Source organism: Moschus berezovskii, chromosome 13 (assembly GCF_049115385.1).
Source record: "Moschus berezovskii isolate FMDL1 chromosome 13, NW_MosBer_1.0, whole genome shotgun sequence".
Taxonomy (NCBI): Eukaryota; Metazoa; Chordata; class Mammalia; order Artiodactyla; family Moschidae; genus Moschus; species Moschus berezovskii.
In genome coordinates this window covers 72,675,168-72,692,012 of record NC_142472.1, presented here as the reverse complement: position 1 = coordinate 72,692,012, position 16,845 = coordinate 72,675,168, and the positions used below count along the sequence as shown (strand labels likewise).

The following is a 16,845-nucleotide window of genomic DNA, read 5'->3' as shown; positions in this document are numbered from 1 at the left end:
GACCTCCCAAAAGGTGATATGATATTTTGGCTCATGTAATAGTCTTCTTACTATCTTCAGTTGGAAAGGTCTCAGGGAAGGACTCTGATTGGCCAAGCTGAATCACCTGACCAAGTCTGTACCAATCACTGTCACTTGACTGGACAAGACACAGCCAAGTGGCACGTAGTCATGGGAAGTGCATTTATTTCCAGAAGAGAGAGGGATCACTTAGGGAACATTGTAAACTGGCAAATGTGAAAGGAGCAAAAAAATGTTTTTACAGTGCCTCAGATCTAGTACATTAGGACTTTGGGGAAAGAATTATTTTTTAAAGAAAGCAAAGATGTTAACAGAAGTGGATGCCATCACCATAAGTGATGTATTAGCACCGATTACACATGAAACCTGCTCTGGAATTCATGGCTACTTTCACAGGGGACATCTCATTGGCATCAAGAAGGCAGCATAGCTTACTGGCTAACAGTCTGAACCTTTGATTCTAACTATCTCAACTTCAAATCTTCAAAGTATCCAATCTTGGCTTTGGTATTTGGGCAAGTTGCTAACACTCCTTAAGCAAAACTGGCACAAAAATGAAATTTACCTCTTAGGCTATTGTGAGTATTAAAAGAAATGATACAGATAAAGAGTTTGGTACAATATCCAGCCCTTAGTTTAAAAAAATTACTAGATTTTTACTACAGTTACTATTATTTTCATTACAATGTTCCTAATTATTATTATTTACAAGAGTGCCCAGGAATCTCAAGGCTAGAGAGTTTTAGAATGGTTAATTGTGATAATGTTCCATTCTATGATTCTGAAATAAGAAATATATCACCATAGATATTGTCCGTTGATATCCAGCCCCATCTTTTGCCTGAAGTCTGTTTAAAATCTCCCTCTTTCACATTCCATAATTTCTCTTCTTATCCACTGATGCATGAAACACTAAGATTCCTGGGTAGAAAAAGCAAGAAAACGGTACCCTTGATACTTCTTTTGACCTTTCCAAAAGTGACTTCACAGGTAATTGAAGTCCAAGCAACTTCAATCTTTGGAAGAATCTGTGCTGTGACCAACAAAAGATAACTCCTTGGAGAGATAACAAAACAGTTGACCAACTTCTGGAACCAACTGACAAAGTAATGAATAACCCCCACTAGATGCTGTTGCAAAGAAAGGAACTGTGAGGCCCTCTAGAAAAAATTGGAATCTTCAAGACTGTCCTTCTACCTTCTCAGGAACTCTAGTATACCTTGCTTCCCATAAAAATTTCCACAGAAGGCTCCAGAAAGGCGGACATATCAACAGAGACCAGTTCCTTCATTTCCACTGCAGCTGTAGTCCATAGATTTAAGCCAGAATTTTTTCAATCAAAGAAAAGAGTTTAGAGAAGGAAATAGGTTATTACCTTTGAGTTTGACTTCTATGCTCTATCGAATGTCTATGACAACAATTACTCAGGACTCAAAGTCTTATTTTTTTAAACAAGAGGTTTCATAATATTTTTACTTGCTAGTTATGAAGGGCAGGGAGAATAACACCTTATATTTATATAGGGCTGGTCCTTGGAAAGTGCTACAAATAATGTCATTCTCTCTCCCACCAGAATTCCTGGTGGAAGCAACATATTTTCCTCACACCACTTTTATAGATTATATAGTCTGTCAGAAACACTGCGGAGGCCAAAACTTGGGTTTTCTTTGGATTTAAAATGTAGTATTAGGTTTCCTTTCTATTAGAAAAACAACATTTCTACACAAAAATGGGTTTTTATGCATAGACCTTGGGATAATTGCCATGGGAAAGAGCTCAGTTAGAACTTCTTACTTTTCAACACAATAAAATCATCATTTTCCCATTTTCTTACAGGCTTTTTATAGGCATAACTTTAATGATAGAGCAGTATCCCAACTATACTAAAGTCATTTGCTCAGAGTAACAAGTATTGCTCTGTGAAACTCTTGTGTGTGTCCTGGACCACGATGTATTTTTTGTCTGTGATTTGCAGTCTTAAGTGTTTGGAAGGCATGTGTCCAACGTTACTTTTTTTCAGATAAGAAAAAAAACTAAGGCTCAGAGCAGCTAAATGATTTATGGAGAGTCACACTGTCGTGAGTGGTGTTAAAGAGACAAAAAGGCTGTGGTTTTAGTTGCTTTTGTTTTTTGCTTGTCATTAGTCCAGTGTTGGGCTGGCTAGAGTAATAGCTGCTGTAACAAAGAAGCCCGTAATGGTTCATTAGCGACTTAAGACAATAAACATTTATTTTACTCATTAGACACTACAATGTGGTTTTTTCTGGTCAGCAGTGGTGGCTTTTCTCTATGAAGAGGTTCAGTCCTCTTTCATTTTATTGCTTCACCATCCTCCAGCGCTGTGGCCCCCAACATTTTTGCCACCAGGGACCAGTTTCGTAGAAGATAATTTTTCCATAGATGGGGTTAGAGGGTGGTTTCATGATGATTCAAGTGCATTACATTTATTGTGCACTTTATATCTTTTATTATTACATCAGCTCCACCTCAGATCATAAGGCATCTGATCCCGGAGGTTGGAGATGTTTACTCCAGGGTAGCGGTTTTCAATCAGAAGTGATTTTACCCGGGGAGACATTTAGCAATGTCTGGAGATATATCTTTTTAAATGTTTCTTTATTCATTTTTGGTTGTGCTGGGTCTTCATTGCTCCGTTGGTTTTTCTCTGGTTGCTGTGAGTGGAGACTACTCTCTAGCTGCGGTGTGTGGGCTTCTCATTGCCGCGGCTTCTCTCGTTGCCGAGCACTGGCTCTAAGGGCCTTGGGCTTCAATAGTTGTGGCATGCGGACTCTACAGCACAGGCTCAGTAGATGCGGTGCACGGGCTTAGTTGCCCTAGGGCACGTGGGATCTTCCTGGATCAGGGATCGAACCCTTGTCTCCTGCGTTGGCCAGTGGATTCTTTACCACTGAGCCGCCAGGGAAGCTCTGGATATATTTTTGATTGTCACTGTTGTGGGGATTCTACTGGCATCTAGTGGGTAGAGGTCAGGAATTCTCCCATGCACTCTTCAATGCACAGGAAATATCCTGCAACAAAGAATTTTCTGGCCCAAAATGTCATTGATGCCAAGGCTGAGAAAAACTGCCCAAGGGGTATATTATCTTCTGTAACCAGCCAAAGAAACAGGGGAGAGACAGACTCAAGATTCAACTACTCTCTATTCTGTGACTCTCTTTCTTTGGCCCAGCTTCCCAGGTGGCGCTAGTGGTAAAAAACCTGCCTGTCAATGCAGGAGACACAAAAGACTTGGGTTCTATCCCTGAGTCAGGAAGATCCCCTGGAGGAGGGCATGGCAACCCACTCCAGTATTCTTGCCTGGAGAATCCCATGGGCAGAGGAGCCTGGTGGGCTACAGGTTCATAGGGTTGCAAAGAGTCAGACACGACTGAGCAACTTAGCACGCATGCACTGTCTATCCTCTGATTGTCTTTCCGTGGCCTGAAAACTTGAGTCACTGATTTCTGTCTAAATGTAAGAGGGTCAGAGAAATGAGTCCTGGTGGGCAGTTCCTTCCAGCAATAACTCTTCTTTGTTCATTTCTGATGAACAACCATCAACTGGTCACAGGTGGCAAAGGCAAAATTTGAACTATATGTTTGTCTGGCTGCTCACATCATTGTTGAAGAATCAATGTTGTTGTTTAGTCACCAAGTCATGGCCAACTCTTTTGCAATCCTATGGACTGAAGAATCAATAGGAACCAATAAAACCAACAGTACAGAAATTCAGTCCCTACCTTCTCTGTGGGCTCCAGGTCATCCATTTTGTGTCTTTGTCATTAGGTATTGCAAACACACACAGCCAAAGTTTGCCACTAAAACTCTGTCTCTCTCATCTTCCCTTTTTCATCAATTGACAACCCTATCATCCTCCTTCTCACTTTTGTATATCCTCTTCCAATTGTTTAGCAAGTCTTCTCAGTTCTACCTCTGAGATATGCACCTGCAAGTATTACAGTAACAGAGAAGGACAAACCTAACTCCATACTGGACCTATTTCTTTAGCTCTAACCTTTGTGCTTTGTTGTCTGCTTATCATCATTTTTTGTCGTTCCTTTCCTACTCCTTTTCTAACCTCTATTCCCTTTTTCTCTTGTATATTCAGGCTGTCTTCTCACCTTCACTAACAGCCAAAGTGGCTTTGTGCTTTTGGAAACTATCTGGGTAGAAAAACCAGATCCCCAGCCTCTGGCATCCCTCGAAGATTTCTGGAGCATCTCAGACCGACCACCTGGCTACTCCCTTGGACCTGCATTAGACTGAGATGCTGCTGATCACACACATGGCTACCCTCAGTCGCAGCTGGGATGTCCTCTTTCCTCATTCTTCACTGTCTTTTCCAGATTAATTTCTTCAATTAAGAGCTATTCATTAAGCACTGAACTGGTCTTTAAAATAGATCGAAAGCAGAGGAAGATTGACTGTGATGCTAATGAAGCTACAGGGTCCACGGTCACAAGAGTTTTTCAAAATTTGCAAAAGTGAAATATTTTAACTTAGATCAGTTTAGACTACCTCTTCTGCTCTGACATCCCTGTCATCACACTCACCCTTGTACAGGTTGGCTTAAAGTGGCTATAGCCTTCGGGACTTTGCTGAGGCAAAAGTGAGTTGGAGTTACGTTTGGTTTGGGTTTGCTGCTGCTAAGTCACTTCAGTCGTGTCCGACTCTGTTCGACCCCATAGACGGCAGCCCACCAGGCTCCCCCGTCCCTGGGATTCTCCAGGCAAGAACACTGGAGTGGGTTGCCATTTCCTTCTCCAATGCATGAAAGTGAAAAGTGAAAGTGAAGTCGCTTAGTCGTGTCCGACTCTTAGTGTCCATGGGAGTTTCCAGGCAAGAGTACTGAAGTGGGTTGCCATTGCCTTCTCCATTGGTTGGGTTTAATGGGATATATTTATATGGTTCACAGTTGCCTCTGTGTATAATGGTTACAGGGCTTCCCCAGTTGCTCAATGGTAAAGAATCCGCCTGCAGTGCAGGAGACCTGGGTTCAAGCCCTGGGTCAGGAAGATCCCCTGGAGAAGAAAATGTACCACTCCAGTATTTTTGCCTGGGATACAGAGAAGACCGGCAGGCTACAGTCTATAGCATCGCAAAGAGTCAGACACAACTAAAGCAACTTAGCATGCATACATAATGGTTAAATTTTTGCAGTGTTGGAATTTCTTCTAGAAATTCTAGAACCTATTGAGCCAACTCATCCGTCACTGTGACATGAAGGCACATGGCCAGGTGTCATATCACGATATAAACATGCTGTGTAGTCTCTCCTTTGAATCTACGGAAAATAGAGGATCACAGAGGTTTGAGATTATGAGCTGAAGCTGGTCTGTGGGAATTCCTCCAACTATTAAACATGTAATATAGTAAGCAGAGACTTTAATTTTCATGGATGTCTTGTCAAAAAGGAAGTTCTCACTGTGTGTGTAGGGCACAAACTTCTAGTAGTACTATAAATAGCAAGTGTGTTCCTGTGAGTTGATATGTTGTTTATACATTCCAATTATTTAATTTAAAATTGAAAAAACATTTTGATCAACCATGTTAGAGGGAAGGCCAAATTATCCTTTTATTGTTTTTCTATAAAATTATTGTCATGTGAAAAGATGATCTAAGAGTATGTAGGCAAAAAAAAAAGTGTGGGGAAAACAGGATTATAGATGTATCACAGGGCTTCCCTTGTGGCTCAGCTGGTAAAGAATCCACCTGCAATGCGGGAGACCTGGGTTCAATCCCTGGGTTGGGAAGATCCCCTGGAGAAAAGAACAGATACCCACTCCAGTATTCTGGCCTGGAAAATTCCATGGACTGTATAGTCCATGGAGTCACAAAGAGTTGGACACGACTGACTTTCACTTCACTTCACCAGGCAGTTAGTTAATTAAAACAGTATGGGATTTTTCCGGATTTTTCTCAATGTTTGTGGTATTTGTCATTATTTTGAAATTTGCATTTATTTTTATTTCTATCCTAATTTTGAATAAACATTCAAGTTTCTTAAATGAGGCCCCCGTAGTTGCTAAGTTTCAAGCCCCAGGAAACTGGGCTGGTTCCTAGGTATGGTTTCAGACAATGTGTTTCTGTTTATTCTGGAGCTTATGATAGATGCTAAATAAGTATTGCGTAGAAAAAGGACTTCCCTGGTGACTCAGTGGTAAAGAGTCTGCCTGCAGTGCAGGAGACGTGAGTTCGATCCCTGGTTCAGGAGGATCCCCTGGAGAAGGAAGTGGCAACCCCCTCCAGTATTCTTGCCTGGAGAATCCCACGAACAGAGGAACCCGGTGGGCTACAATCCACGGGGTCACAGAGTTGGACACGACTGACAGATACACACACACATGTAGAAGAAAGGTAGGAAAAGAGGTGAAGAAATGATTAGGGTATGTCTGACACCATCCCCATCTACCAATCCCTGACCCCCATCATCTCTCCTAAAAATAATCTCCAACAATTCAGACTCTTGACAATCACGCCTTTGAGGGAAATGAAGGGGCCGGGTTGTCATGACCAGTTATAGACCAAGTTCCAGGGGTGTCCTCCTGCCACTTTGCTGTTGCTGTGACAACAAAAGCATGACCAGTGCTCAGGGAGATTCTGACCATGGCGTCTTCTCAGGAAAAGCGCTGACAGGTCCTGAGAGGGCAGCCTGATCTTCCAGGGTCCATAGCTTCCAAAGGCTGAGAACACGGGCTGGGGGCTGGAGGACCCCGAGTGCAGTCCCGGTGTGCCATAAATGAACGTGCTGTCTAGAAACCCGCATCCTTCCTTCCTGCCCTGCTCTGGCGACAGTGATTACTCAACTGGTTGCCAACCATTCTTTGACTTGGGTGGAACAACTTACACCAGAATTTGAACTTCAAATGGAGTACCATGCTGCCCACCCTCAGCCTTCCATACTACCCAGAGCTGTTTGCAAAGGATCCGTGAAAGGGAACCAGCTCCCCAGCTGCGCATCGACTGTGGTTACCATCCCACAGGTTACAGTCCATGGGGTCACAAAGAGTTGGACACGACTGAGCAACTAACAGAGCAAAACGAAGCACAGCCTGGTTTTCCTACAAAAATTAACCAGAAATGTAAAGGAATTAGGATGGGAACAGTATGCGCAGCAGTCGGCAATTAATCATTTACTACAGATTGGGTGACCTTTTCGTTGAAGGTAACAGATACAATTAAACAGCCTCTTGCAGAGTGGGTGTTGAAACTGAAATTCTCTCGACCTGACTCATGGCTGTTCCACCTGGTTCCCTGACCCCTAGAGCAGGGTGCCTCTGACAACAAATCCTGGGAAATCCCTGCCTCAGGTCTGCCTTAGAACCCACTGCCTTTGTCATGTCGTTTGTGTGCCAGGCCAGGGAAGCCTGCAAGCAAGTACTCGAACTGGGTGGAAGGAAAGCTGTAGGGATCAACCAATACACTGGACCCCAGGGTAGAGGCAGAAGCCTAATCAGCAAGTGGCCGCAGTGCTCCCCAAAGCTGTTGTTATGGTCTTGCTGGAGCCCCTGAAATCTTGTTGATTTCCTGTTCCAAAATTTCTGGAGGTATACCACCCAGGGCAATTAGTATGGGCAATAATGTCACAGCAAGGTGGGTCAGCCTTACGTTTTGTGTTTCATTTGTGCTATACAATCTTCAATATTATTAAGCCCACAGCAAGTTTGCCTTTGCAAAGGCCTTATTATATGTAGATATCTTCTGAGCCCCTGCTTTGGGGACCCCTCCTACCCCCACATCTCCTGATTCCCAGGCTTCCCCTGTGAAAAGAGAGACTTCAAGATGATCGAGTTAATGACTTGGCTTAATTCAAACCCAATGTTTGTCTTAAGTCTAAAATCCTTTGAATCTGATGGGAGAGGAGAAGGAAGTGAAATTGGAGAGTCTAGATAATTTGTAGCTTAAGCCAAGATTTATGAGGGGAATTATGGCGCAGAGCTTGGTTTTGAGTGTCTTTGGATCCTGGGAGCCAAATTCTCCCCCTGACTGAACACGTGTGTCCCTCCTGGCTGTGTGTGCACAGGAGGTGGAGCAGTCTCCAGCCTCTTGGGGTGCAGGAGTCCCAAGAGGCCGGGGCCTCGGCCCTGGGAGCCAGAGCAGGGTGAGGGCATTGGCACATAAGGTAATTAAGATGTGGCTCTTCACCAGGAAAAGAAAGACTTTTTGGCGTCAGAGGAGGAAGCCAAATAAGAGGAAGCAGAGAAGGAACCACAGATTCTGATAAACACCCCCAGAGAGGTCAGATCTGGGGAACTCCAGGATGGGCCTCCAACCCTTGTGTCTTGTCAGGCCCCTCCCTCTGCCAAGCAGACAGCCTTGAGAGAGGGTCCATTTTGGGTGACACGAGTAAAAATTAGATTCTGCTTAGGTCCAGCCCCGCTAAAATTAATTCTGAGAAGTTCAAAGACAGGAGCAGGAGAAAACTGAAATTCTACCATTCTTTGCCACATACACAGATACACACGCACACTCACACACACGAACTGCTTTATGAATACACTGGCAAAATGTCATGGAACACACCAATAATAATACCTGCCACACAGCAGATGCTATCACTGACTCAACGGACATGATTCTGAGAAAACTCGGGAAGACAGTGAAGGACAGGGAAGCCTGGCGTGCTACAGCTCATGGGGTCACAAAGAGTCAGACACAATCTAGCGACTGAACAAAACAAAGCAAAACAGATGCTATAGAAGTGCTGTTTGACTCCCTACTTTAACTACAAATAATAATTGTTATTTTACTATATTTCATTTATTAATACTTATAATACATTAGTATTTATTTACTTGGCCGTTGGACCCTAGTGGCACAGCATGGACTTAGTTGCTCTACAATATGTGGGATCTTAGTTCCCAGACCAGGGATCAAGCCTGAATTGCAAGAGAGGTACTTAACCATTGAACCACCAGGGAAGCTCCTATTATTATATCTTGACTTGGTTTTTAAACAGCTCATTTGAACATTAAAAAATAGCTAAGAAAAATCACAGTCATATTCTTGCTTTTCTCAGGCACCACACCTTAGTAGATAAAGCAATGAGCTAAAAGAAACCAGGTACCTGAGGTTAAACCCTCTCCCCTGATGGGGGGTGAGTGGGGGTGAGCAACCGCAAACAGGATGGCAGGAGGCATACTGGAGACAGGAATAAGCCTGGTTGATTGCTCCTATCTAAGGACTGCTGTTTGCCTGATTCTCCACTGGAAATGAAAGAGCCAGAGATATCAGATACCCCTATCTGAACCACTCACCTGTGAACTCCCTTGCTGTGAAAATTACAGGGTACCTCCAAGCCACCATTTCCTCTGTTACAAATGGATATGATTATGCCACCTCCTGGGGAGAAAGAAGGCTAAGTGACTATGTATTGGTCAACTGGCTTCTGCTTCTCACCATATTGGAAATGTTCTGTTAGCTGGAGTTTCTCATGGGGCAAAGAGACTAGGGAAAAAAAGGCAAAATCCCCAGTACAGAATGATATCCTACCGATCTATACTCAGTTGACTTGAGTGTAAATGAACACATATATAATTGGTTACAATTAATATTCATACCTATCTAGAGAGCAGGTAGTTCTGCTGGTCTTTCTGAATGCTTCTCAGTAAAGCATATTGGGCCTCCCTGGTGGCTCAGATGGTAAAGGATATGCCTTTAATGTAGGAGACCCTGTTCCATCCCTGGGTCAGGAAGATCCCCTGAAGAAGGAAATGGCAACCCACTCCCAGTATTCTTGCCTGGAGAATCCCATGGACAGAGGAGCCTGGGGAGCTACAGTTCATGGGGTCACAAAGAGTCAGACACATCTGAGTAACTAAGCACACACACACACACACACACACACACACACACAGTAAGGAGTAACTAAGCACATACACACACACACACACACATACACACAGTAAGGCACCTCAGGAAAATTTTTTGCAGGTGGACCTAACCCAAAGACACACCTGCTCTGATTCTTTTTTCTGTCCTAATCCTTTTAGGACCCTCTCTCATCTTCATCACTTAATTATTTTGGTCTCTGGTCCTTTCCCATGTACTCCACCAATATCCAGCCCACACTGATCTGCCTGGAACCATCCTTCCACCTCAGACAAGTTTCCAATTGCAGCTAATTCTTGTTTTCTTTTTCAAAATGCATATATATATTAGAGTTGCTCTACAATGTTGTATTAGTTTCTGCCGTACAGCAAAGTGAATTGGCCATCCATATATATACATTCCTTCTTTTCTGGGTCTCCTTCCTATCTAGATCACCACACAGCATCGAGTTGAGTTCCCTCAACTGTATTCCTGTGGTATACAGTAGGTTCTCACTAGCCAGTTCTTAATGCTTTTAGTTCAGAGTTTAAGAATCATCACCTTTCTCTCTTACAATTGCTGATCCAAAATTCATTTTCTCTCAGTAAAAAGAGAATGCTCTCATAAGGTTGTCAGAAAATAATTATTTTTATTCAGTTAGCACAGTTCTTGCACGTATATAATAAGAGTATTTTTAATGTTAGCTATCATCCTCTTTATAATCCAATCATGCTCTTTGAAATTGGCTCCCAGAAGATGCCCTTCAGAATCGCCTCCAGCAGTTTCTCTGTACATCAGAAGATGAGTTCTCTGAACCACCCTGACTTTTGGCAGAGAGAAGACAGATTTCAAGTGGCGGTTTACAAACAAAACAAAACAAAGCAAAAACTAATCCCCTGATGATGCAGAAGTCATTTAGTTTATGACTACTTCCTCAGTCCCACTTGAAACCTGTTCCAGTGCAGTTTGTGGTTTAATTACTCAGTGCCACTCAGGTAGCAGCTTTTAGGGGGTTGATCTACCCCCAGGGAGCCAGCCTGGCATCTTTATCCTACATTCATGATGTAGCCGATACAACCTCATTTTAACACTAATATTCTGCTTCTCTTCGGAGCTCCTTAAATGCAAAGTTTAGGCAGCATATAAATGGCCAGATTCAGTTTGTCCTTGGAAATGGAAGCTGGTAGAAATAAACAGGATTTGTGTGGATTGAGCATCCTCAGAACTGGTCTGTAATTAGCCTACTTCCAGTATCATGATGTTTGGGATCAAATCCCAGACCTGAAAGCAACAGAGAAAGGGAAAACCCACCTCAGCTGGCATGAGGTGGTGGAGGTGACACCAGGTGTGGTGGGACAGAAATTCTGTGCTCAGCAGATGGGGGGTACTCTACCCACCAGGAGAAGGGAGTTTAGCACAAGGAGGATGGTTTCCCGGATTCTGCGTTAGTCTGGTCAACATCTCCCCTGAGATTTTGCCATTAGCTTTATTTTGATTCTGTGCTCACTGAGAAGCCTTCTGACTTCAGTCACCCCAGACACCTTAATACCCAAAGGGGTGCCTTGAATTACGGAACTGAATATTTCAATTACTGGAATGATAGTGTCTATCACCATGGAGGAATAAATGCGCTTTTCAGCATAGAAATCAATTATCCATGAGTTCAGCATGATTCAGTCCTTCTGTGTCTGCTAAGGTCCAGGGAGACTTGGAAAACAGAGGTCGAATGACACTGACATATATACCCTGGCTGCTGCTGCTGCTGCGCTGCTTTAGTTGTGCCCGACTCTGTGCGACCCCACAGACGGCAGCCCACCAGGCTCCCCCGTCCCTGGGATTCTCCAGGCAAGAACACTGGAGTGGGTTGCCATATCCTTCTCCAATGCCTGAAAGTGAAAAGTGAAAGTGAAGTTGCTCAGTCGTGTCCGACTCTTCGCGACCCCATGGACTACAGCCTACCAGGCTCCTCCATCCATGGGATTTTCCAGGCAAGAGTACTGGAGTGGGGTGCCATCACCTTCTCCCTACCATATATAAAATGGATAGCTAGTGGGAAGCTGCTGTGTAGCACAGGGAACTCAGCTGGTGCTCTGTGATGACCTCGAGGGGAGGGATGGTGTTGGGGTGGGAGGGAGGATCAAGAGGAAGGGGGTATATGTATACATACGGCAGATCAATGTTGTTGTACAGCAGAAACTAATGCAACACTGTAAGGCTATTATAGTCCAATCAATTTTTTTAAATAAATAAAAGACGAACATCTATTGAAAAAAGAAAAACAGAGGTTCTGCATCAGAAAACTGAGAAGTAAACTCTCAATGTTTTCTTAAATTCTGTTGCACCTCGGTTTTCTCATCTGTAAAGCAGAGGACAATAACAGCACCTGCTTGGGATGGCTACTGTGAGGCTTCATGATGTTAGACGTAAATTACATGTATGTATGTCTATGAAATGACTTCGTATATGGCAGTACTGAGAATGGTGCCTGCTATTCACGGTGCCCCTATGAGGCCTTCCCCACTCTGAGCACCCTACTAGAAGCAGCCAGCTGACACTTCTTTGTCATACACTTCCTTACACAAGGTTCCAAGGACTTACCTCTTTCAGCCACTCCATTCAGAAAACTAGAGATTTCAAATCAGGCTCCATGGGTGTGTGACTTGTGTAGCTGCGTGGGGCTTAACTCTTGACTTACCATCTTGAAGTTCTTAATAATTTTTTAAATGGGACTTTACATTTTAATTTTGCACTGGGCCCAAAAATTAAAATTATGAGCCAATCTTCTGTCTGTGTGACCAAGGATAAGCCAAGTGGCTTTGCATGAGCCTCTTCCATCCCAAGTAACCCTATCCTTGTCCTATGGATGTTGTGGAGACAAGGGTGACCAGGGTAGGATGCATGCAGACTCAGGTCCAGACTTGACAATGAGCAGAGTAGAGGTTTCTCAAGAGTGTAGTGATATGTCCAGGGTACAGGCAATGAGTTCTTTCTCAGGGGTCTTGGGAGCCTCAAGGAAAACTCAAAGAGACTCTGGGTGTGCTTCCAATCCATGCCGCCACCACTTTGCGTGTTAGTTGCTCAGCCATGTCAGATTCTTTGTGACCCCATGGACTGTAGCCCACCAGGCTTCTCTGCCCTGGGATTTTCCAGGCAAGAATACTGGAACGGATTGCCATTTCCTTCTCCAGGGAATCCTCCTGATGCAGGGATTGAACCTGCATCTCTTCCATCTCCTGCATTAGCAGACGGATCCTTTACCACTGGGCCACCTGGGAAGCCATCACCCCTGCCCCCCACTGATAAATAACAAATGCATTTGATAATTCATTGTGCAATGATTTGCATTACTCAGAGAGACAGAGAAATCAGCCTAGCTTTCAGCACAGGGAGGGCCCAGAGAGCAGCTGGTCACTGCTGGGAAAGTGGGGGCTCACTCATTTTAGCTGGGGCCTCCCAATGGAGACTACTAAGGTGGGGGTTGGGGGGATGGAGGGGTTGGGGGAGGAAATGACTACTTCAGACAAGCAGTGGAAGCCAGGTAGCCTCATAGTTGACGTCCTGTCAATCACAGGAAGCCCAGGGCTGCTCCCTGGTGAAGCAGGAATCTGAGTGTCCCTACCCCAGAAACTGCTCATTTGGGTTGGATTTCCATGAAATTCAGTAGCCAGAGTTAGAGGCAGAATGTTTTAAGGCACTATTGGAAACTGCCCTTCTTTTGATTTTCTAAGATGGAGTGGTCCAAGGAAAAATGGTGTCTGTAAATAGTCCTATTTTTCTCATATGCTTGAAATCTGTTCAGGCAGAGAGTCTGACTTTGACTCCAGACGACAAGACTTAGTAGCCACAAAGTCATTTCTCCATTCCCAGGTGAGTTCTGTCACCTTCTGGTTTCCCCATCTGAGGTCCTGAAGGACCATGTAACTTACCAAACAGCTATCAGCAGCACAGCTGAGCGGACAAGCTTGCTGACACGCTGCTTCAAATCCCCTTGCAGAGAAAGCCATCTAAACGTTCCCATGCTCAGCCATTTCTTTGCACTCTGTGGTTCCCTCCGTTCTGATTTTAGAATCTGGAAATGCCGCGCAAGACATTTCTAAGCTGGGAATCTGCCATCCTGGGGGCAGAAGAGCTGCAGTGGCCCCAGAGGAAAAAAAAATTCAAGACGGCAAAGAAAACAATGGCTGGAAAAATGTTTGTTTACTGCCAGTTCTCCCCACAGCCACTTACATAAGAGCCCCAGCTCGTGCTGAGACAGGCTGTCCCTCTCAGACGCGGCATCAAGTTATGCTTCTTGGGATGATGACAGAAACAATGTGGGAACCGCAGGGCTCCGGGCCTGTGACGCAGTCCAGGAAGGAAAACCGAGTGGTATGCGGCGATTAGTCTGCTCACAATGCCGGCACGGTTTCCTGGGGCGTTTGGAGGTTGCGCAGTCTGCGGGAGGGGAAGGGCCCTGTCAGAGCAAGATATGGCCAAAGAATGGGTCCTCGTTTTCCCAGGTTGAAGACAAAACAATGCACAGAACAGCATGTGAGCTCAAGGGCAGAGTCAAAAGTTCAGGTGTCTTCTGACCTTTCGGATCCGTTCGGACTTTCTGAGAGCTCCATAAATAAACACTATATCCATATCTGAAAACACTTAAGGAGCTTGGGCAGCATTGTGTACATCTTGTTCAACTGTTTACTGCAAAAAGTTATATATGTATGCTTGTGTGTGTGTGTGTGTGTGTGTGTATATATATATATATATATATAAATCTCTTCTTGACAAAATAAACATGAAAAACTACCTCTGCCAGGAAAAAAGTCTGCAAAAGCCTCAGACAGATTTTGTTGAAGGATCCAAAGGACAAATTACCCACCCCCACAGTGGTACTGAAAGCAGATGTGACAGCGGAGCTGTAGACCTGTAATCAAGCCTGAGAAGCAGTCATGAGGCAGTCTAAACTATTCTCAGTAGCCTCCCTCTGAGGGAGACGCCACAGTCTTTGTATAGACTGTTGCATGCTTTAAACGATATTTAAGCCATATTTTCCATGTGTTTTAACTTTGCATCTAGTTTAAACGTGGACCCATTCATCCCTCTTCTCTCCTTAACAGCTGTTATGAGGCTTTGTCCACTTTGCTGTCTGTCATTCCTACCTGGGTGTGCATTTTTCTTCTGCTGGACACACCTAACTCTTAGCGTGCTTTGGAATGACAAGTTGAAACTAGCACAGACTAACACTCCCAGGAGATATTCAGCATCTTGGATGTTTCTTCACTTCTTCTAGACTGTTCTCTGACTTCCCTCCCCTTCCCTTTGGGCTTAAGAGTGAATCTCTCTAAAGCTCTGGTTTACCCCCAAACAAATAGTACCATATCCACAGAGTAGAAAAATACTCCCTTTGGGAAACCGGAGTTGGCTTGAATCTATGAGTTCGGGGCCATGATTTATTTTAAGCGGGTTGAGGTCCAAAAGGATCAAAAGAAAGGAACCCCATGAATCATGCACAGATCCCACCCTACTGCACTTCACACAAGAACCTTTATGTCTCACCTGCATGATTTTCCACTCTTTCTGTCTACTGATTCTTCTCCAAATCATCATGGACAAGTTGGACTCTGATAGGAATCCTTTCCAATCTTTAGTTCACTTTTCAGAGTCTCTAGTAAACAGGAAAACTGAGGAAGGTCCTAAATTATTGAGAATATATAGGTTACAGATGGAAGAAATACATCTTGAGCCAGTTTAAGCCTATAAAAGAAATTTATTTGTTCATATAACCAAACCATAAAGAAAGATGGCTGGATTGAGGGGCTTGAAAATACCCTCTCTCTTCTTTTTTCTCCTGCCTGATGCCATTTTCCCAGACCAGATTCTCCATGTGGTGGGGAAGTGGCTATAGGCAAAGCTCATCTGCTCACAAGCCCAGGATCTGAGCCAACAGTCACTTCCTCCCCTTCCCTGAATGGACTGGAACACAGTCCCCGAGAGATGATGCTGATTGGGCCAGCCACAGTGACTAAGCAAGTGAGGTGTGGGATTGGCTCTCCTGGGTAATGTATCCCAGGTGACAAGGGGACAGGGTCTGTTACCAAAAGAGGTGGAAGAGGGGTGTGTGTGTGTGTTAATCACTTAGTCGTGTCTGACTCTTTGTGACCCCATGGACTGTAGCCCAGAGGCTTCTCTGTAAAGGAGGACCTCCTCCTACCCCTCCAGACAAGAATACTGGCATGGATAGCCATCTCTTTCTCCAGGGGATCTTCTTAACCCAGGTATTGAGCCAGGGTCTCCTGCATTGTGGGCAGATTCTTTACTGTCTGAGCCACCAGGGAAGCCTGATAGTCCCACAGTTCAGTTCAGTTCAGTTCAGTTTAGTCGATCAGTCATGTCCGACTCTCCGCGACCCCATGAATCACAGCACGCCAGGCCTCCCTGTCCAACACCAACTCCCGGAGTTCACTCAAACTCATGTCCACAGACTCGGTGATGCCATCCAGCCATCTCATTCTCTGTTGTCCCCTTCTCCTCCTGCCCCCAACCGTTCCCAGCATCAGAGTCTTTTCCAGTGAGTCAACTCGTCACAAGAGGTGGCCAAAGTATTGCAGTTTCAGCTTTAGCATCAGTCCTTCCAATGAACACCCAGGATTGATCTCCTTTAGAATGGACTGGTTGGATCTCCTTGCAGTCCAAGGGACTCTCAAGAGTCTTCTCCAACACCACAGGGCAGAAGCATCCATTCTTCGGCAATCAGCTTTCTTCACAGTCCAACTCTCACATCCATACATGACCACGGGAAAAACCATTGCCTTGACTAGACGGACCTTTGTTGGCAAAGTAATGTCTCTGCTTTTTAATATACTATCAGGGTTGGTCATAACTTTATTTCCAAGGAGCAAGCGTCTTTTAATTCCATGGCTGCAATCAGCATCTGCAGTGATTTTGGAGCCCAAAAAAATAAAGTCTGACACTGTTTCCACTGTTTTCCCATCTATTTCCCATGAAGTGATGGGACCAGATGCCATGATCTTTG

The 16,845-nt window shown here is 44.4% G+C and overlaps 1 long non-coding RNA gene across 1 annotated transcript; it reads right to left on the bottom strand.

Annotated features, from left to right (window-relative positions):
* Positions 1-2,116: 2,116 nt before the first annotated feature.
* On the bottom strand, positions 2,117-14,189 carry LOC148775869 (uncharacterized). The gene is made up of 3 exons (XR_016038947.1): positions 13,757-14,189; positions 9,278-9,362; positions 2,117-3,706 (listed from the first exon to the last, which is right to left on the bottom strand). It is a non-coding gene; the product is annotated as an uncharacterized LOC148775869 (long non-coding RNA).
* Positions 14,190-16,845: the final 2,656 nt, after the last annotated feature.